Here is a 22,858-nt window from a genome sequence, read left to right on the forward strand (position 1 = left end):
TTCTCTCACTCAGTTCTAGAGCTCTGGTCAGAGCGATCAATTCAGCTTTCTGTGATGATACATTTGAAGACAAGGCCTTTGCCTCAATTACTTCTGTGGTGGTCACTGCGTAGCCTGTCATATGCTTGCCGTTCCGTATGAAACTGCTCCCATCAGTAAAAAGTTTCCAATCTGGATTCTCCAGAGGCACATCCTTCAGGTCTGGTCTACTGGAATAGGTTTCTTCTATTGTCTGCAAACAGTCATGCTCAGGCACGTTATGAAGCAATATGGATGACAAAAACATTGCGGGGTTTACAACAGATGTTGTTTTTAGAGTGACATCGTCCTGTTTCAACAACACAGCCTGGTATTTAAGCATTCTGCTAGGGGATAGCCAGTGTCCCCCCTTTTGCTCCAGCACAGAAATCACAGCGTGGGGTACATACACAACAATGTGTTGCCCAAGGGTGAATTTCCGAGCCTCCTGTATTAGGATGACAGTTGCTGCCATGGCTTTCAGACACCCTAGCCACCCTTGGCTAACATTGTCTAGCTGTTTTGAAAAATAGGCCACAGCTCTTTGCTGATCCCCAAGGTATTGTGCTAGCACCCCTAGAGCATTATTCTGCTGCTCGTATGTAAAATGTTCAAAGGGCTTTGTTAAATCTGGCAGCCCTAAAGCTGGAGCAGACATCAAGGAATGTTTTATTGTTTAAATGCAGATCTTGCTTTCTCTGTCCAGTTGATGGTTCCCTTTTCAGCTGTCTTAAGGGTTTCATACAGAGGCTTTACTAGTATTCCATACATTGCCACCCAAAGTCGACACCAACCTACTATACTGAGGAAAGCTTGCATCTCTCTCACCGTGTGGGGCTCTGGAAGTCGACAAATAGCTTCTTTCCATTCCCTGCAAAGTTGTCAATGACCCCGGAAAATTTCCAGCCCAGGTATACTACTGTTTCTTTGGCAACCTGTGCCTTTTCCTTTGAGACTTGGTATCTGCCCATGCCCAAAAAATTCAAAAGACTTACAGTGAGTTGGATGCAGTCATCTCATGTTTTTGCTGCGATCAGGATGTCATCAACATATTGAAGGATTTCTCCTTTTGATTCTTGTTTTTTCCAGTCCTCCAGTTCCTTTGATAGCTGATATCCAAATATTGTTGGGCTGTTCTTGAACCCTTGGGGTAGCGCTGTCTAGGTGAGTTGAGTCTTTCTTCCTGTCTCAGGATTTTCCCACTCAAAAGCAAAGAGTTCTTGGCTATCTTTGTGGATTGGAATAGAGAAAAAGGCATCTTTGAGATCTAAGACTGTGAACCACCCAAGTTCATTGGTCAGTGTGGTCAGAAAAGTGTAGGGGTTTGGTACAACTGAATGTATGTCCTCTGTAATTTTGTTGATTGCCCTCAAATCCTGCACTAGCCTGTAACTCTTACCATCAGCCTTCTTTACTGGCAGGATGGGTGTGTTGTATTTGGACTCACATTCCACTAGCAGCCCAAATTTGAGAAATTTCTCAATTACAGGTGCTAGTTCCCTACGACTTTCTAATTTCAGAGGGTATTGTTTCTGCCTTACAGGTGTTGCTCCCGCTTTGAGTGCAATACTCACAGGTTCAGCTCTTTTGGATCTCTCGGGAAAATCACTGGCCCATACTATTGGAATAACCACATCTTCAACTTCTTCAGGAATTTCTCCACAACATTCCTGGATGAGGATAGTAGCTGCTTCAACATATTTAGATTCAGGAATTATAACTTTCACTCCCTCTTCCTTGGAAAATTTAATTTCTGCCTCCAATTTTTCCACTAAATCTCTGCCCAACAATGGTTTTGGAGAATTTGGCATATATAAAAATTGATGAGTCACCCAATGTTTTCCCAGTTTAAATTTTAAAGGTTGAAAGAAAGGCCTTGTTTTACTTACCTCCGTTGCACCAATCACATCTACAGTATCTTGACTCAGTTTCCCCTTTAAAGTATTTAACACAGAATATGTTGCCCCCATATCAACCAAAAATTCAACATCATCTTTCCCCAGCTTAATTATAACCGAAGGCTCTGCTGGGGTGGATAATGCCTTCGGTCCCCGTCAATTTCCATCCACAGCTAACTGAGAAGCTGGGGGTGTCTGTTTCACCCGCATTGGACACTCATTCTTCCAGTGTCCCTTCTTCTTGCAGTAGGCACACTGGTCTTCAGTTAGAGGAGGGTGAGGCGGACCCTTTTTTTGTTTACCAAATGACTTCCCCTGACCCTGTTTCTTCTTGTGGTGGGGTTTATTTCCCTTATCTTCTGTATCCTTATCTGTTGAATCCCTCTTTTGATATACTTTCCAGGCCACATTCAACAACTTATTTATATCATACTCATCCAATTTTTGCAGCTTTTTCCTTATATCAGGTGTAGATTGGCCTACAAATATGTAGGCTAAATGAGATTGCTGCATTGGGGAATCCAAGTCTAAATTTGTGTATTTCCGTGCAGCCTCTTTGAGCCTGTTCAGGAAATCTGTGGGGGTCTCATTTAGACCTTGCCTAATTTCATATATTTTGGCCCAATTTATCGCTTTAGGAATAGCACATTTTAGTCCAATAACTATCCACTTTTGATACTGTTTTAATCTGGCCATTTGCTCTGGCACATTGGGATCCCACCCTGGATCCATCAAAGGAAAAATATTACCAACAGGTCCATGAAGGGTACCAGCTGTAATTTGAGTCTCTACAACATTTACAGCAGCCTTGATGACCATCTCCTTTTCTGTACTATCTAGTAATTCATCCAGCATTACATTTAGATCACTCCAATCTGGGTTTTGTGCCTTGATGGCTAATTCAAACCACATGGCCACTTTCTCTGGGTTTTCCCTGTATGTTCCGACTGACTCTTTCAATTGTCAGAGTTCTCCAAGGGAGAAGGGAGTTTTGATATAAACCACTCCTTGATTCCCGACAGCCTGCCTTAGAGGTACTTCCAGGACAAGTTCTTCCTTTCTTAGTTCATCTTTCTTAGATCTAGTACATTTAGCAACCGGACTAGTAGCCCCTATAGCCTCTCAGGCTATTTTCCCCCTCTTCTTCCCAGTAGGCCCGCTGGCTGCCAAGGCTGCAGCCTCAGCCTCAGTTTTTTTTTCCTCCTCGGAGCTATCTGCACTGGATTCACCTGGTTCATGCATAATCTGAGCTATTTTTCTCTCAGCTCTGCCACTAGTTGAGCAGTGAAGTGAGTGCCACCCGCCGCTCCCCCCTTCCCCAGTCTGGGAGGGGCCAGTGGCAGACGTGCTTTCTTCTTTGTCCCGATCAGCTCCTGCCCCGCCCCTGACTCCGCCCTCAGTGTGGCGAATGGGCGGGTATCTATCCGCCCCTGCTCTGCCCCTGCTTCCGCCCCTGCCTCTGCCTTCAGTGCGGCGAGCGGGCGGAGATTGTTCCGCCCCTGCTCTGCCCTCATCTTCATCGTCAGAGCGATCTGGGGAGGGCGGCAGAGGAGGGGGCGGAGGCCACCCATCCCCCATCCCTAGCGCTGTATCAAGAAGGTGAAAGGGGGGAGTGGACAGCAGCAAAGGTGGAGGGGGAGGAGGAAGGGGAGGAGGGGGAGGAGGGAGAGGAGGGAGAGGGGGAGGAGGAGGGGAAGGAGGCGCTGGCCAGCTACCCCCTCCCGGCCCGGCTGGCCCCTGTTGCAGCTGGGGGTGTGATATCCCCCCGCGTAAAGCCAGTGCTACCAAATCCGTGTCTGTCATGTCTATCTCCTCATCCCTTGTTGGAGGCTGCTTTTGTCTATCTTTTTTCCATCTTTTGTAAAGCCATCTCAAAGCGGTTCTCTTTCATTTCTTTGTACGCCTCTTTTCGATTTAGAAATATAGAAAACAATTCTGCATATCTGAACTCATCAAACCTGCCCTGAACCCGAAGTTCTACGAGTAACTTTGTAATAAGTTCATTATCCAGACTGCATAAACGGGGCCATTTCCCGCCCCCCTGCAGTTTCAACAGAGGCCACACCCACAGCGAAAGCCTAGTTAGTTCTCCCGTGTATGGGGGGGTGTTTTTCCCCGTTAGGATGTGCCAGTTTTTTAAGATCAGACCCAGCGGGGAATCCTGTGGGATTTTTGGGTTGGTAGATAATACACCACCCATATTTTGCTTATAGACGGAAAGAAACAGTAAGAAAAAGTTCCTAGCCTAGAGACTGGCGCGAAAAATGAACCCGCGGTTCCCTTGCCCAGCAGAGTAAAGAAAACAAGCTTGAAAGACCACGCGCGCGCAGCTTAGAAACCCTGGTGAGATTCGAACCACCACCCTCTGGCAGACAAACCCACACCCCAACCCGTGGGCCACAGCTGAACCGCAGCCCTCCGTGAGCCACCACGCGGCTGCTGTGAGTAATAACAAAGAGTGTCCCCTTCTCCTCACAGCCCCCCTGCGGGAGCGGAGTAAGTTTTAAAATTCCCTCCTTTATGGCCCCTCTGGCCACACTCCCGCCCAGATGGAGATCTACCCCAGATGCTAGCAAGCAATAAAACCATAAAAAAACCCCTTCTTTTGATCTTACCTCTCCTGCTGTGTTTCTGCGGTAGGTTTTTCAGAAACTCCCTGGTTTTCGCAATCTCTCCCATATAGTGCCGGCAAGGGGGGGGGTGCAGCGGGGTGTTTTTCAGTCCAGAATCGGAACTCGGGGTCCCCTCTGCTCCTGCCTGGCTTGCCAGAACTGATGCCTAAAATGCTGGTAAAAATAAGATGCAGACACCGCAGTATAGGGAAAAGGGTATTACCTTGGTTTAATAGGATCCCAGGTGCACCATCGTCAAAGGTGGAACCATGACAAAAAAGCCCCTGGGTACAACGCGTATACAATTTTATGGACCTCACCAATTAGCATACCTATCTAAAATCCCCCAATAAGAAACCTAACAAATGAAGTAATTGTCCCCTTATTCCAATTATCTCCCCCCAAATGAGGCTACAACTTAGTTTACAAAAACATGTTCCAGAGATGAGGCTCCATTCAAGGTTGGTGCTTCGTGTTCTTGAGATTGTGGGGATGTTTCGTCTTCCCCAAAGAATTCCGAACTAGGCTAGAGTAAAAGGGTTATAAACATGGGGCTAAGATACAGGGAGTGAAAAGTACAGGGAATGGGAAAGGGTATAAAGTATATAAAAAGGGTATAAAAGTATAAAGAAAAAGGACAAAAAACCCATCAGGCATCATAACAACTCCAAATCTCTCAGCCTGTCACCGAAACTACGGGGAAAACAAAAAGTCTCCAACATCTAGTGTTAGAGAATGAAGGTGTTGGAACTTGGCTCGCAGAACAGGGCCATATGAATATGTTTCTTAAGCTTAATTCAACCTGTGGGAACGACTCTGAAGTCTCTTTCCCAGGAGATAATGGAATGTAAAAGGCCAAAAATGTGAGCATCATAAAAGAATGTTAAACAAGATAAAGAAGAATAGACAGAGCCTTAGCTAATGATAGGAGAAGCGTGATCAAAAAGCCTCAGCCAATTAGCAAAGTAGATTAGGCGCATGAACTTGAACTTTTATCCAATTATATGTATCAGTGTATCGTGTGATTAGCGCTTGTATCTATAATAATGCTTGCTTCCTGAAAATAAATGACATTACACCCATTACCTCTGAGAGGATGAGTTGTAATAGTACGGGCGACCCCCAAATTGAAGGCATTACTTTATTCCGGCCAGGATGTTGTTCTGGCCAGGATGTGCAATAGAAATCATTTCATCCACACATTGCTTGGGTTGTGCAGTGAAAATCATTCCATCACACATGGTTCTTTACCAGACTTTTCACATATTTATACATTCAAAACCCAAAGCAAATCTTGTTTATTGGTCCCAAATTACACAATTCTTAGTATTTGGTTTCCTATTGGTTCTTGATCCCTTTGCCCTTGATCATTCTTTGTTCTCTTATCGATCTTTTCTGAGACCTGGGTCAGGGCAATTCCAGACATGAGTACAGACTAGGAGAAAAAATACTCTTTTCCTACCAGTAAAGAAGCCATTGAGAGCAGCCTCGCAGAGTATTTTATTCTGACTCTCATTCCCTTAATAATCCATGCTGCACAAATGTAGCGACTAATTCTTCTAACCCTTTTCTAGCTTCTAATTTCAAAGGATATTGTTTCTGCCTTACCAGTCTGGCATTAGGTTTAAACTGTGTTCTTACTGTTTCTGCTGCTTTTGATTTCCCTAGAATCCCAGCAGCCCACACCAATGGAGTGACAGCATTTTCCACTTCCTCTGGTGAGGCACAGATTGACTCCGCAACTCAGAAGTAGGTATGCTTTTTATTCTAGCTGGGGTCCATGGGGGGTAGCCCCTCCAAAGGCATGCACACCATCAGTAGCACTTCACTTGGTTTATATTAGGTTACAGGTTACATATGCATGAAGTTACACAATGCTCCTATACATATTCATTACCTATCCCTGCTTCATATTATAATGAGTTCAAAGTTAATTTAAATATGCTCGCGCAAGTGCAGTGTTACAGATTAATTGTGGGCGAGGGTCCCGAAGATAAATGAGGGATGAAGGTAGTAGTCTTCCTCAGGATAAACTCTTCACCTTGTCTGCTTGCACATGCTCCTTTGGTTCTTGGTCCAAGTCCAAGCCTTAGAACTAACTTGAGACAGTTCTGGGGTCCGAGAGCAGGATGTTCAGTCACACTCAGTAATTTTTATCAATAGTCCCGCGTTCTTCTTTGCATCCTCCCCTTCTGCTTGGCAAGCACAAAAACCGTTAAGCAAGTGATATTTTGTTTTAGCAAGTAGCTTCTAGTAAATCATTATCCAACTTCTGGCCTCCTAAATTAGTTCTTAAAGATAATTATTCAGCTTTTAGCCCCTCTAAATTAGTAACTTCTAGCCCCCCTAATTCACTGGGATTCCCTCTGTTGCCTTTGGTTGCTGTAACAACATAAAAACCTGGGCCTCTGTCCTAGGGTGAGGGTAATCCTGTGTATTCCCATATCATTGTTCGTATGCTCAGAAAATGTGGTCCTGCAGCTTTAACTGCATTCAGCCAATGGGAGGAGAGCGGGTTATTTAAAACCTTTTCCCAAGCCTCTCTGCAGGGGAAGTGAGGTGGAGGAAAAGATACTCCTGGGACTGGCTGGCAGCTGCTGTCGACGCTGTGAGTTTTTCCCTGGGGGTGCCTCTTCATCATCTTCCTTTTTGGACACTTTTCTCCGATTCGCTTTCTCGCCAAGAAAACACAAGGAGCCCCGGAGGATGGCAGATGAGAATCTTCCAGGGAGCTACTGGAGCAACTCTGCCCAGCCCCCGGGGGCCCCCAGAGAGGGGAAACTATATCTGAGATAAGGACACTACAGCTTACCACCTGTTAACTCAGGTTTAATAACTCCTTTTCCCCTGTTTTCCCCTTCCCCTGTGCCTTGCAGGGCACTCTGTGTGTTTTGTTAAATAAATAGGTTGGTTTTTTTTCACTTTCATTTAAGAAATTCTGTTGTGAGTGGGGGGGGAGGGGATACCAAAGCCCTTGGCTTTTGGGGGGAGGCATTTGTTTGGAGTGCTCTCCACCTAGAGATATTTGTCTCTAATCCAGGACAGCCTCCAGGGCTTTACCTTCTAGAATACATACTTGTATTTGTCCATTTTCACATATTATTTGTGTTTTCAATCTACTTAAAATATCTCTCCCTAACAAAGGCATTGGGCATTCAGACATATATAGAAATTGATATGTTAACCACTGTCTACCGATCTTGAATTTTAAAGGTTGGAAAAATAACAGATTTTCACTCTTCCCGATGGCACCAATGGCATTTACTGTATCTTGGCTAAAAACTCCTTTATATGTATTTAGAAAAGAATAAGTTGGCCCTGTATCCACCAGAAAATCCATCTGTTTGTTCCCCAGCACCAGGGTAACCAGGGATTCAGCTGGGGATTACTCCCCCGGTTCCCTTCATGGTTCATCTAATGTTAAAAGCCTTGCAACCTGATGTCCTCGGTTACAATATAGATGTATTTAAGTCTTCTATTACCACCAGCTGTGGGCCATTAGCTGTTATCTCCTGCTAATGACCCACCCCAGATAACAGACAATGGGCCATCAAGAAGCCACCGCATGACTCATGGACTTATCTCATCCTATTGTGAGATGCTCCGCCCAGGAGGGAGGAGCCAAGCATTCCTACCTGGCTATAACCTGGCCTTGGAACTACCAAAGTTAGCCCTGTCTACTGGGTTCCCAGAGAACAAGAGCTACCACTGGACCTTCAGCTGGAGACCAGACCTTCCATAGGATCACCGCTTCAACTGAACTACTTCGTTTGGACTGCTACCACCACCCTAACAGGGTGTCAGGTTGTATCTGACTTTGTCAGTGTTTTTCCTTGTGTTATTTCACTTATTTTTAATTTTTCCTATTAAATTTTAATCTTGACTTGCGATCTCCCACTGGTTTGTTTTCAAACTAATACACCTGATAAGGGGTGTGCCTGTTTCTTCGTGGGCAGTCATGCTTCCAATGACTTTTTTTACATCTTGCACACTGATTTCTACCTAGAGGCCTGTGATAAACACATATTATAGTGTTGTCTTTTCACAAATATTAAAATGGATGCTATGTGTATAATGTTAATTCTTACAGAAGTAGTGTTGTTATAAAGATATAGTTGTGTAATAATAACTAATGCCTTTGTTTTTGTAACTAACTTAGTTTAGACACAGTGCTGAAATAGCTGATATGTTTTTTTTAGAATTGTTGTAGTTAACTTACTATAACTAAACCACCTGCTTGGTTGGATAACATCAGAGGAACAGGTGATTTAGGGGGCTAGAGGTTGGATAATGATTTACTAGAAGCTGCTTGCTAAAACCAGTATATTGCTTTCTTAATGGTTTTTGCACTTGCCAAGCAGAAAGGGAAGATGCAAAAAGGAATGCAAAGCCATTGACAGGAGTAAAACAACCGTGACCAGATATCCTGCTTTCAGATCCTGGAACTGGCCTGAGTCAGCTCTGAAGTTTGGACTTGCACCAAGAACTCAAGGAGCGTGCACAAGGAGGCAGGGTGAAGAGTTCATCCTGAGGAAGACTCTTACTTCATCCCGGAGGTGGGCCTGCGCAGACGCAAGCACATTTAAATGAACTTGAAACTCATTATAATACAAAGTGGGGATAGGTAATGAATATGTATAGGGGGATTGTGTAACTTCATGCCTGTGTAACCTGTAACCTCATATAAACCAAGTGAAGTGCTGCTGAGGTGAGCATGCTTTCGGAGGGGCTACCCCCCATGTACCTCCAGCTGGAATAAAAGTATACCTACTTCATAACTTTTGAGGTGTGGAGTCCATCTGTGCCTCACGGGCGTGATGAGGACCCCTGCCACTGACATTTCAAGTACTAGCAACTGTCACCTGCTGAAACCATGGAACGGGGGGCAATAGGACTCTTCAGACCACAACCAAGAGGACTGTGCATGCTCTAAAAAGGCGGATCAGAGGAGGGGCCATGCTAATAAGTTCCTTGGACATGCAAACTAGTTTGGGGAGATGTTTGATTATGTATAATTTTCTATGAATATGTATTTGACTGATGCTATAGGAAGGGTATGTAAGGAATGTCACCAACAATAACAGGTATGCCTCTGGCTAAAAGGCAAGCACCCAGTGCTGTCACTTTTGCTTTATTGTCTTTGTCCCCTATTGTCCTTTATTAAACTTTTTAAATTGTAACAGAAGAATGAACTTCATTTTTCACAGGCTGACTATGAGAGCCACCCCTCTCTGGGTTCCCTCAATCCTTTATTCTGTATCCTCCCCCCTGGGCCTTCGGGTTCATTTAAGCTGCTATGAATTTCTCTATCCTTGCTTTCCTTGACATTCTCCCAGTTATTATATACTTTCCAGTCTGTTTCCAATAATCTGTTTACGTTCCTAGAATCTTCCCCCTCTAGTCTCTGACATTTCTTTCTAATATCTAGAGCCGATTGTCCCATGAATAATGCTGCTAATCATAATGCATCTCCCTCCCTTTTAGGGTCCAAGTTAGTGTACTTTCTGGCCACATCCATGAGTCTCTGGTGAAAATCAGAAGGGGATTCATCTTTTCCTTGGACCGTTTGATATAACTTTGACATCTTTATAGGTTTTGAAATAGCACGTTTCAGCCCAAATAGAACTAATCTTTGATATTGAATCAATAATTCTCTTTGACCCAGGTTATTAGGACACCACCGGCAACCTTCAAGAGGGAAATGCTGATCCACCATTCCCTGCTGAACATTCTGAGCATGCACTCTCTCAACCTCTTCCCTCGCTTTTGCTATTACCATAATTCTTTCACCCAGAGTTAGTAGTGTATCGAAAACTACCTGTATGTTGTTCCTGTCCAGATCCTGAGTCCTGACGATGATTTCAAAGATTTTAGCCACCTTCTCAGGATCTTCCCTATATGTTCCTGCCAATTCTTTCCAAGATCTTAAATCTGTCACTGAGAATGGTACCTTAACTGTAATCAGTCCTTCTGTCCCCGTTGCCTGCTGGAGAGGGACTTGGATCACCATCTTTTCCTCATTCCTTCTCTTTCCTCCTTTGCGTGTTCTCCCTGCCACCAGACTAAACCCTTCATTGGTTTCCAAACCTGAAATCCTTTCTTCCACTCCTCTGTCAGCTTGACCATTTGTGCTTCCTTCACCTGAAGCTGGAGGAAACTCCTCAGCTGCAGCCTCAGCTCCTCTTTCCCTCCTTCCAGGGGCTACCAACAGTTCAATTTCTTCCTCTGCACCACCATGCTTCATACATCATTTCCCAGTATTACATGACAAACAACCATGTTCAGGAGATTTCTGCCTGTTGTACTTCTCCAAAACTAACACCATAGAATCATTCAGTTCCCTTGCTATCAAACCACACATCTTTCTCAAATCTTGATTGTTTCTCAATTCAAAGAACAGGTCTACCTAAGTCACTTCATTCCACCTCTCTCATCCAGCAAAATAACATTAACTGTAAAACTGTATATTAATCCACACTACCATTAACAGGCCACTTCTCTTGATCACCTAATGGATACTCTGGCCACCAACGATTACAGTATTCTATTAACTGTTTCTGATTTAAAGGGTCACCTTTGAACTTCTTTCAGTGTTGTAAAATACAACCTTAAGGTGAACATCTTGGTATTCTGCCTTCCCAGGTTTGTGAAGACAAGCCTAATCCCATTATGATACCAAATCTCTAATTTACTGACAACCACTTTAGTGTCTGATCCACAATTAATGCAAATCCAGACCTTGCAATTACTAAAATATAACTGAAGATTTAACACACACTCAATAATTAACACTAAAACAGTAACTCTAACTGTGCCAACACTAGAGAGCACTAAAAACACAATCCTAGCGTAGGAGATGCTTTGGCAATTTGTGTTTGTGGCAGGACAAACACCCCCCCCTTCTCTCTCTCCCTGATTGCTGGCCGAGATCGATGGCTCAGATTAAGTCAATAGCTTAATCCAGACTATCAATGCTGGCGTCTGGAATCAGAGTGAGACACTGAGAGAATGTGAATAATTTTCAAGTGACCGCTGTCGGGGGTTGAGAATTTCTTCCCATTCCTGTTACCAGGCAACAAATGGTCCGATGTTCGGAGCGATCAAGCCTTTTGTAAAAGACAAAGGCTAGGTTTTTGGGCAGGGCAAGGTAAGGGAGAGCCGGCCGGGGAACGCTCTCTCGTGTTTCGGACGCTGAGGGTAGAGGCTGCTGGCTCTTTGCTTTCCAGCTGCTACCAGAGGAAATCCAATTGTGCCCTGTTTCTCTTCTCTCCTGGCTGGGTGAGCTTTGATTCAATTTTTCTTCCCACTGGGAAGGGCGCGTCTCCCCGGGCTGCGTTTTCCCGTGGCTGCTGCCGGGAGAGTCCGGCTGCCTCTGCTGCCTGCCCCGCCCTCTGCCGCACGAGACCGCAGCATCTGCTGTGACTGTAGAAATTCTCGCTGGCCGGAGAGAGAGAGCGCCCGCTCCTGCTGCCCTGTTCTCTCGCTGCCCCGAGCTGCTTTCGCTGCCCTCCGCGCTTTCTCAGCCCGTCCGCCATTGCAGCTCCCCGACGCTGACCTGACCCTGCGCCACAGCGCCACCTGCAGCTGCTCGGGAGTCATCGCACCTGCCCTGGCCGGCCGGGAGCTCAACAGCGCCCCTGCTGCTTGCAACCGTGATTACACCACACGGGAGAAGACTCAGCAGCTCACGTTATCTGCTGTTTGGTTTTCTGGTTCTAGTTGTGGTTTGCTATTATTGTTATTGTTTGTTTATAGATACTAGTAAAGAACTGATACTCCTTTTTCCCATACCTTTTGCCTGAAAGCCCTTGATTTACAAAATTAAATAATTCAGAGGGAGGAGGGGAAGAAAATCACATCCTCTGCTCTAGGGGAAGGTTCAGCCCCTCTTGGCAGACACCTGTCTTTCAAACCAAGACAGATCTTGGCGCCCAACGTGGGGCCCGAGGGCATTGGAAGAAAAAGGAATAACAGTTTCTGTGAGACCTATTTTAGTGTGGTGAACATGAAAACCTCATTAAGTGGTACTATGCTGAGTATACCCTGGTTTGGTTGGCACATAATTGTGACCACATTTTTCCCATTTGCAGCTCCCTACCTAATCATGGGTCCTATAACTAAGGTTATTGTGGCTGTCATCCAGTTTGCACAATGGGCTAATAGGGTGAAGAACTTCTGGATCTTTCAGTTCATTTTAACGGCAGGCACATGGCTACAGTTTTTTGACACCGTCAGTACATGTTTTTGGAGTTTATTTGGTAATGGTACCTTTTGTGAGGAGATAACACCAGGAGAAGGTTTCTCTCAACCTTTTATTCATTACTTTGGGCCTACCCAACTAATGCTCGAAAGGTTTGGAAATTCTCTAAATGCTTATGATATCATACAGTGGCTGATGTTGCTGTAGCTGATAAGTTTATCCTACCTTGCATTCCAGGATAAGGTGAAAATACCCTGGGTAACCATTCCAACACCTGTGCCAGGGAATAGGGATGCAGCCACAGAGCCCAAGGCTGTCGCAGAGCCTGGGGATACCCCACAGCCTGACTCTGTCCAACAGCCTGCCTCAGAAACAAACCGTCCAGAATGGGTGGGGGTGCTAGTGGAGGAGATGATACACAGAATACACCAGCTGCTGAAGGAATACATCTCCCTAGCAGGTGTAAAACCCTCTCCTCGCCCCAAAGGGAAAGAGTCTGATGGTGCAGCAGTGGAACCCACAGATGTTACAACCATCCAGGTTCCAGCTGAATCTCAAGAGCAGTCACAGCCAGCCAAAGTTGCCCCTCTGGTGCGTACAAAGTATAAGACCAAATCAGTACGCCCAGTTAATGATGATGGGGAGCCATTGCCCTCACAACCAGCAGTAGAATCTGAGCCCATAATCATCACTGAGTCCTTCAACTTTGATACTCTCCGTAATCTGCGAGATGATGTTAAGAGACGGACGCATGAAGCTTTCCTAACCTGGTTACTTCGGGTTTGGGACCTTATGGGCCGAGGAGTGCAGCTGGATAATAATGAAGCAAGGAATTTGGGACCCTTGGCCCAAGACCCGGCTGTTGACAAAGTGTTCGCAAGGGAGACAGGGCCCCTTTCTCTCTGGGAGAGGCTTTTAATGGGTGTAAGAGAGAAGTTTGACAACAAAGACAGAATGCAGGATCCCTACCGTAAATTGACCTGGAAGACCATTGAGGAAGGGATCCAACGGCTGAGAGAAGCAGCCATAATGGAGATGCTCTTTGGGGGGGATGGACAGCATGAAAATGACCCTGATAAGGTCAGGTGCACCACGCCAATGATGTGGAGCTTTATAAGGCGAGGGCCAGACCATCATGCCCCTTTCCTTGCAACTATTAATGTTGAGGGCAATCAAGAGACGGTGGGTTCAATAGCTGACAGGCTCAGGTATTATGCAAGTGTGATCAGTGACCCGATGCAGGCTCAGGTCTCTGCTGTGGTTAAAAACCTTAGGGAGGAGATGAAAGAGGAGATGAAGGACCTGAGGGAGGAGATTAGGGACGAGGTGAGGAGGATCAATGTGGCACCAGTGAGAGTCATGGGTCCCAATACCAGAGCCCGACGTCCCCCAGCTAGGGAGAGAGGGTACACCCCACGAGCTGAGTTGTGTTTTTTTCTGCATGACCATGGGGAAGACATGAGGAGGTGGGATGGGAAGCCCACTACTGCCCTGGCAGCACGGGTGTGTCAGCTTAAGGAGGGAAATGCTGACCGAGGGGGCTCTGCCAAAGCGAAGGTAGCCTCAGCTTCCCGTGGCCGACCTGCTAGGTACAATAGAAGGGAAGATGATGGGTCAGATCCCCTTGAAGGAACCTCTGGAATGCATGACCAGGAAGGGAATGATAACCAGTGCTAGAGGGGCCCTGCCTCTAGCCAGGTAGAGGTACGGGAAAACCGTGTTTTTTGGACTGTGTGGATTCGATGGCCTGGCGCATCAGAGCCACAAAAATATGAAGCACTAGTTGATACAGGTGCGCAGTGTACCCTAATGCCATCGGGACTTGCGGGAGCAGAATCCATCTCTATTGCTGGGGTTACGGGGGGATCACAGCAGTTGACCCTGGTTGAAGCCGAGGTGAGCCTGACGGGGAGGGAGTGGCAAAAACATCCCATTGTGACTGGTCCAGAGGCTCCATGTATTCTGGGCATAGACTTCCTCCGTAACGGCTATTTCAAAGACCCGAAAGGACTCAAGTGGGCTTTTGGAATAGCTGCTGTCGAGGCAGAGGGTGTGAGGCAATTGAACACCTTGCCTGGACTATCAGAGAACCCTTCTGCAGTCGGACTTTTGAAGGTGGAGGACCAAAAAGTACCAATTGCCACCTCGACAGTGCACCGCCGGCAATACAGGACTAATCGAGATGCTGTGGTTCCCATCCACAAGATGATCTGTGAGCTGGAGAGCCAAGGGGTGGTCAGCAAGGCCCACTCATCCTTTAACAGCCCCATCTGGCCTGTGCGCAAATCTGATGGAGAATGGAGATTGACTGTGGACTATCGTGCCTTGAATGAGGTGACTCCACCTCTGAGTGCTGCTGTGCCAGACATGCTGGAGCTCCAGTATGAGCTAGAGTCCAAGGCAGCAAAGTGGTATGCCACTATTGACATTGCAAATGCATTTTTCTCCATTCCTCTGGCAACAGAGTGCAGACCTCAGTTTGCTTTCACCTGGAGGGGCGTGCAGTATACCTGGAACTGACTGCCCCAGGGGTGGAAGCACAGTCCCACCATCTGCCATGGACTGATCCAGGCTGCACTGGAAAAGGGTGAGGCTCCGGAACATCTGCAGTACATCGACGACATCATTGTGTGGGGGAGCACAGCGGAAGAAGTGTTTGAGAAAGAAGAGAAAATCATCCAAATTCTCCTGGAAGCCGGCTTCGCCATCAAGAAGAGCAAAGTCAAAGGACCTGCCCAAGAGATCCAGTTCCTAGGAGTGAAGTGGCAAGATGGCCGACGTCAGATTCCTACCGAAGTCATCAACAAGATCACAGCGATGTCCCCACCAACCAACAAGCAGGAGACACAAGCCTTCCTAGGCGCCATAGGTTTCTGGAGGATGCATATCCCCGAGTACAGCCAGATTGTAAGTCCTCTCTACCTGGTGACACGCAAGAAGAACGATTTCCACTGGGGCCCTGAACAGCAGCAAGCCTTCACCCAGATCAAGCAGGAGATCGCTCATGCAGTAGCCCTTGGCCCAGTCAGGACAGGACCAGAAGTGAAGAATGTGCTCTACTCTGCAGCCGGGGGAAATGGTCTGTCCTGGAGCCTGTGGCAGAAGGTGCCTGGCGAGACTCGAGGACGACCACTGGGATTCTGGAGCCGAAGTTACAGAGGGTCCGAAGCCAACTATACTCCCACCAAGAAGGAAATCCTAGCAGCCTATGAAGGAGTCCAAGCCGCCTCAGAGGTAATTGGTACGGAAGCCCAACTTCTCCTTGCACCCCGACTGCCAGTGCTGGGGTGGATGTTCAAGGGAAAGGTTCCCTCAACCCACCATGCCACCGATGCCACGTGGAGCAAATGCATTGCTCTCATCACACAGCGCGCCCGTATTGGAAACCCGAATTTCCCTGGGATCTTAGAAATAATTACAAATTGGCCCGAAGGTGAAGACTTTGGCCTCACGGATGAAGAGGAGCAGGAACAAGTGACTCGCGCAGAGGAAGCTCCACCTTACAACCAACTGCCACAAGATGAAACACGCTACGCTCTGTTCACTGATGGTTCCTGTCGTATTGTGGGGGCAAATAGGAAGTGGAAAGCAGCTGTATGGAGCCCCACACGACGGGTTGCAGAGGTTACAGAAGGAGAGGGGGGATCGAGTCAACTTGCTGAACTCAAAGCCGTTCAGCTGGCCCTGGACATTGCTGAAAGAGAGAAGTGGCCAAAGCTTTACCTCTACACTGATTCATGGATGGTAGCCAATGCTCTATGGGGTTGGTTGGAAAGGTGGAAGAAAGCCAGCTGGCAGCGTAGAGGAAGACCAATCTGGGCTGCTGATGAATGGCGGGACATTGCCGCTAGGGTGGAGAAACTACCTGTGAAAGTCCGTCATGTAGATGCCCATGTCCCCAAGAGCCGAGCTAATGAGGAACACCGAAACAACGAACAGGTGGATAAAGCTGCAAAGATAAAAGTGTCACAAATAGATTTGGATTGGCAACACAAGGGGGAGCTGTTCCTAGCTCGATGGGCCCATGATGCCTCAGGCCATCAGGGCAGAGATGCCACCTATAAGTGGGCACGAGACCGAGGGGTGGATCTAACCATGGACTGTGTCTCCCAGGTAATCCATAATTGTGAGACGTGCTGCCATCAAGCAAGCCAAGCGGGTGAAACCCCTGTGGTGTGGTGGAAGGTGGTCTAAATATAAGTATGGAGAGGCCTGGCAGATTGATTACATCACACTGCCTCAAACCCGCCATGGCAAGCGCTACGTGCTGACAATGGTAGAAGCCACCACGGGGTGGCTGGAAACCTACCCTGTGCCTCACGCCACTGCCCGTAACACCATCCTGGGCCTTGAAAACCAAGTCCTGTGGAGGCATGGTACCCCTGAGAGAATTGAGTCAGACAACGGGACTCATTTTAAAAATAGCCTCATAAACACCTGGGCTAGGGAACATGGCATTGAGTGGGTGTACCACATTCCTTATCACGCACCTGCTGCTGGCAAAGTGGAGCGATGCAATGGTCTGCTAAAAACCACCTTGAAAGCTTTAGGCGGGGGGACTTTTAAAGGTTGGGAACAGCATTTAGCCAAGGCCACCTGGCTAGTTAACACCCGAGGTTCCACCAACCGAGCTGGCCCTGCCCAATCTGAACCCCTGCAAACAGCAGACAGGGATAAAGTTCCAGTGGTACACATGAGAGGCATGCTAGGGAAAACTGTTTGGATTGATTCTACCTCAGGCAAAGACAGACCCACCCGGGGGGTTGTTTTCGCTCAGGGTCCAGGGTGTACCTGGTGGGTGATGCAAAAGGATGGAGAAGTACGATGCATACCTCAAGGAGACCTTAGTTGGGGTTGAATTGTCCATAACACTGTGCCTGTATCCATATCTGTATGTATATATGTATATAATTAGAGTAATGCATGTGTGTATATAATCTAAATGTTTAAGCTCAATGTAACATGTTGGAATGGGAAAAAATACGGGGTGGATTATGTCGGGGGTTGAGAATTCCTTCCCATTCCTGTTACCAGGCAACAAATGGTCCGATGTTCGGAGCGATCAAGCCTTTTGTAAAAGACAAAGGCTAGGTTTTTGGGCAGGGCAAGGTAAGGGAGAGCCGGCCGGGGAACGCTCTCTCGTGTTTCGGACGCTGAGGGTAGAGGCTGCTGGCTCTTTGCTTTCCAGCTGCTACCAGAGGAAATCCAATTGTGCCCTGTTTCTCTTCTCTCCTGGCTGGGTGAGCTTTGATTCAATTTTTCTTCCCACTGGGAAGGGCGCGTCTCCCCGGGCTGCGTTTTCCCGCGGCTGCTGCCGGGAGAGTCCGGCTGCCTCTGCTGCCTGCCCCGCCCTCTGCCGCACGAGACCGCAGCGTCTGCTGTGACTGTAGAAATTCTCGCTGGCCGGAGAGAGAGAGCGCCCGCTCCTGCTGCCCTGTTCTCTCGCTGCCCCGAGCTGCTTTCGCTGCCCTCCGCGCTTTCTCAGCCTGTCCGCCATTGCAGCTCCCCGACGCTGACCTGACCCTGCGCCACAGCGCTACCTGCAGCCGCTCGGGAGTCATCGCACCTGCCCTGGCCGGCCGGGAGCTCAACAGCGCCCCTGCTGCTTGCAACCGTGATTGCACCACACGGGAGAAGACTCAGCAGCTCACGTTATCTGCTGTTTGGTTTTCTGGTTCTAGTTGTGGTTTGCTCTTATTGTTATTGTTTGTTTATAGATACTAGTAAAGAACTGATACTCCTTTTTCCCATACCTTTTGCCTGAAAGCCCTTGATTTACAAAATTAAATAATTCGGAGGGAGGAGGGGAAGAAAATCACATCCTCTGCTCTAGGGGAAGGTTCAACCTCTCTTGGCAGACACATGTCTTTCAAACCAAGACAACCGCAAATACACACTCTTTTCCCTATAAAACACCACGAAAAACTCAGTAAAAGTAGAAGCTTTCTACATGGACATTGGAGAGTGAAGTAAAAGCTTTCTCCCCTGAGTTTGGACGCAAGCTCTGTGGTTACTTCCCCGAGGGATTGAGAGAGGATCTGGTGCATCCCCAGCTCTAAAAATTTGATTTGGTAAGAAGCATTCAGTTTCCTAAATTGTATTCTTCTTTGCTAGCTACAATAATATTAATAGGTACCTTTTTAATTTTTAGCGCTGTATTGTTTTAATCTCCCTATTTTGGGCACATATATATATATGTTTGTTTTAGCTATGAATAGCTTTTCATGTTTTGTGTAGTAAAATTGGTCTAGTTCTTTGTTCCGTTCTCACCTGTGTCTAATAAACCATAATCTATTTTACATTAGACATAAATCGGCTGTCTTTATAAGAACTTACGAGTGAGACTGGGTTTTAGGGTGCTGGTCACTCTGAATAGGTTTGGTCACTAGTTGCCATAGGCCTAGGCAACTGGTAAAATCTATATACCCTCTGTTTCCACTTGTGACAGTGTTCTAACATTCACAGTAAAAAAACATTTAATATGCATCAAATACTTTAAAACTTCCACAATAAACAAACACTTGCATTTAATACTCTTACAGCAAATTAATTTTTCTTTTTTTTCATATATTCACCACAGGCATCCCCAAGTCAGGCAGGCTCAATAATACTATAACACACATTCACAAAACAATTTATATTTCAGGCAATAATGCTTATCATAGAGTTTAATAGGTGCAGAACATCTGGCAAACCCCTCTACAAGGCGTCTTGTGGGCATGCAGCACTGTGTCCAACTAATGTGTAGGCAAGTAGGACTTGAACCCACGTGTGCACCTTCTGATTCTCACTTATATAGTTTTCCAACTAGGCAGTAGAACTCAAATCCACACCCTTTGACACTCACTTATACAGTTTTACAATTATATTTAAAAGAAAATAGCCAATTATATAATCACTAGTGATTCCTTTTTATAACCCAAATATCACACTCCTTTTATAGTTATATCACCACTTTTATAACCCAATTATATTGTAGAGCTCAATTTCTGCGGCGATTTTCAGCCACAGCTTATGGTTAGGTATACCTTTTATGCCCTCAGTAATGCAGTAATAAAATCCATGGGGCCTTGCCCTGAACTCACTAGATCAGGGGATTAGAGGATCTCCCCGAAAAATCTTTGGTGTGTGCTGAAGCCCCTCTCGATCCCATGAATCCGTGGCACGTCAGAAGCAGTTGTCCCATCTGGGTCACCAAAAATTGTCGCCAAAAACATTAGGATAAATTAAACTCTCTAACACTATTTTTTTTTTTTTTTGTATTAAGGAGTAGCCATTACTTTATTCTGGCCAGGGTGTATAGGGATAATTCCACCTCCATGCACACAACTTTCAAAACTTTTCACTTATTTATACATTTTTAGCAAACAAAGAAATTAATGTTCAGTGGTTCTAAATTACATCATTACCTTCATTAATTAGTATTCTATCTTCTATTGGTTATTGATTTCTCGCTTCTCATGCTAATTAGTCCATATTTTTCACTCTTTTTATTATTTTTTTTCTCAGACAGGGCATCTCCAACATATATTGAATCATCTTCATTAGTCTCTTCTTTATCTTGTGGTTACTTCAACACATCCTTGGAGGGCTATATATTCTGGATTCCAGGTGTTCAGACTTTAGCTCCCCCAGGCTTTGTTCATTGAAGCTTATCAGGGTTAGTTTAAAACAACTTAAAGTTTCAGTAATCTAATAATCACACTCTAACAATAGCACTCTGTGAAAAAAGCTTAGCTACATGCTGGCTAAAGTGGAAAATTACACTGCTTAAGACTAATACACTGATTATGATTAAAACAATTAATTTAGAAGTTAATGAAACAATTAATTAGAAAAATTAATGAGGATTGTTATGTCATTTCCAACAATCCCACCTGGAAGCATAGAGGCATTTAAGCTGGGCCCTCAATGAAACTAGCTGACTTTCTGATGGGAGTGGCTGGAAGAATTAGAAAACTGCACAAGGAAGATAATCCCTACTTTCATGTCTTAGGTAGTTTAATGAAACAGAATTATTTCTCACTGAATGCAGGTTTAGTTAACCTAAGTGTAAGTTAAATTTTTCTTCATTTCCTTTACCTGCAGCCTCTGAAACAACTGTTCTTTCAGCAATAAAATTCTGCATTTTACAGAGAACAAGAAGGAATGACTCCAAGGATTGAACCTTAGCAGCATGCCCAACAGCTTCCAGAAGGCTGGGGTGTGGTTGCTATATTTCAGTAATAACATGTATTACTGTCATTAGATCAGCTTTGTGGGGAGAATTTAACTGTGTTCTATGAACACATCTGAATAAAGATAATTTTGCACAGAATTCTTTATCAGTTTAGACATCCTTAGGGGCTGATCATGTTCAATTCTTTGCTTGCAGAATCAGGCCAATGAAAATAATCAGCAACATAAAACTTTCTCAACTTTTAAGATTTTTTGCATATACTTGCAGGTTTTTAAATATGTATTTAAACTAAGTCCTTGGCATCCAGCTACCTTTGCAAACCAACACATGGAAGGTACCATGACACATTTAGACCTGCCCATAAAAAAATTTTCAAAATTAGTTGATTTTTTGATCCTTCCTCAATAGTATTTAAATAAAACCAGGCAGCTTTAATGCTGAAGATCTTAGGACTAGATTTGCAGAAGAACTTTGGGCCCTAAAGATGCCTACTCTGTAATTTTCTAAAAGTCTTCAGTGTAAATGAAGCTGCTACATCATGATGTGCCCAAGCCCTTTTGTAAATCTTGGTTTTAGTGAGTAACAAAAAATATGGGAATTTTCTCAGTTAAATTCAATTTACTTGATACATATTATTCTCTCATGTAATTATTTCCCTAATTTCTGTCTTCTTATTTTTCTTAAACAAGACTCTGTACACTTCTTTCCATCCCAGCAGATGATTAGGCTCAGGCAGTTCCTTTGATTTCACCTGATTGTTTTACTATTCACAACACAATAGGTTTATTGACCTATTTTTGGAAAAGAACAGGAACAGTTGTAACACCAATCTGCCAGAACTTCCATTAAAGTATCTCATTCAGAAAAGTTGTGTAATGCAGATTATTCACATTAGAGTTTAACTGCAGCTAATAAAAGTACTGAAACCCCATTCCAAAAAGCACAAAATGGTATAATTTTACTTACATTATCTGCCTGGTTTGCTTTTTGCAGTCTTTTCAGTAGGCCTGGTGTTTAAATATGGTGCTGGCACACCTCTAGAAGCCTAGTTCAGCCTGCAGTCTAATTTTATACACTTTATTTTCCATATAACTGTCTGTTGTACTTCCTTATTGTCAGAGACTGAAATATTTCATGCCTCAAACATTGATATAAAGTTTTGCTCATTATAACAAAAACTGTATAAAGAAGCTATAACCAAAGAAGCCTCCCTGAAGATACCTGACTGGGACTTTGGTCTGAAAGTCCAACTGCTGAGATTAGATAAAGGGAAACCTATTGTTCAGTCATCTCAGGCTGAGAGAAAGGAATGCATCCACAAAGGCCAAAGCTGCTCTAAGAATCATCCCTGGCTGAGTTTGGGGTGGGGGGAGAGCACAGCTCACAGCAGCCAGGTTTACACAGACTTCCCCCCCCAGCCAAGGGAGTGGGAGGAAGTTTGGAGTGCATGGTGTAACCTCTGGTCAGAGGCGATAAACACCCATCCTCCGTTACACAAACTGGCCCAGCTGTGGAACCCCCCAGCCCCACAGGCCACATCCACGACTTTCACATGAGAGGCAGCTGAGGGGGAGTCATAATCCATCAAAGACCCCTCAAAGTGCTCCCCAGAGGCCTTGCACCACAGGACTGCACCTGATTCAAGCAGAGTCTGCTGCAAGAGACTGCCCCCTCCCCTGGGGGGACATGCCTGGACATTGCCACCTGGCCTGAGTGTATATTAGCCCATGGGATTCTATGTTCTTTGGGGGAACCATCACCGCCAAGAAGACCAGCTGGAGAGGATCAACACAACATTGTTGGGATCCACGGATGGTGATATTTTCTTTATTCTGTCTCTATCACCCTCTTTCTGTCTCCCCCACCTCTTTTCCTCCTTTTCTCTGTCTTTATCTCTCTCATATTTACTATCAAATAAAACCCATACTATTGCCTGGCATATGGTCTCACT

General features: G+C 45.5%; 1 long non-coding RNA gene across 1 annotated transcript in view; it reads right to left on the reverse strand.

The window, feature by feature from the left end:
- LOC146425341 (uncharacterized) overlaps positions 1–22,858 on the reverse strand; it is a 413,168-nt gene that overhangs the window by 294,527 nt on the left and 95,783 nt on the right. The gene's annotated exons all lie outside the window — the stretch shown is intronic.

The sequence above is a fragment of the Lichenostomus cassidix genome, chromosome W, assembly GCF_008360975.1.
Source record: "Lichenostomus cassidix isolate B80296 chromosome W, HeHo_3.0, whole genome shotgun sequence".
In the NCBI taxonomy this organism is placed as follows: Eukaryota; Metazoa; Chordata; class Aves; order Passeriformes; family Meliphagidae; genus Lichenostomus; species Lichenostomus cassidix.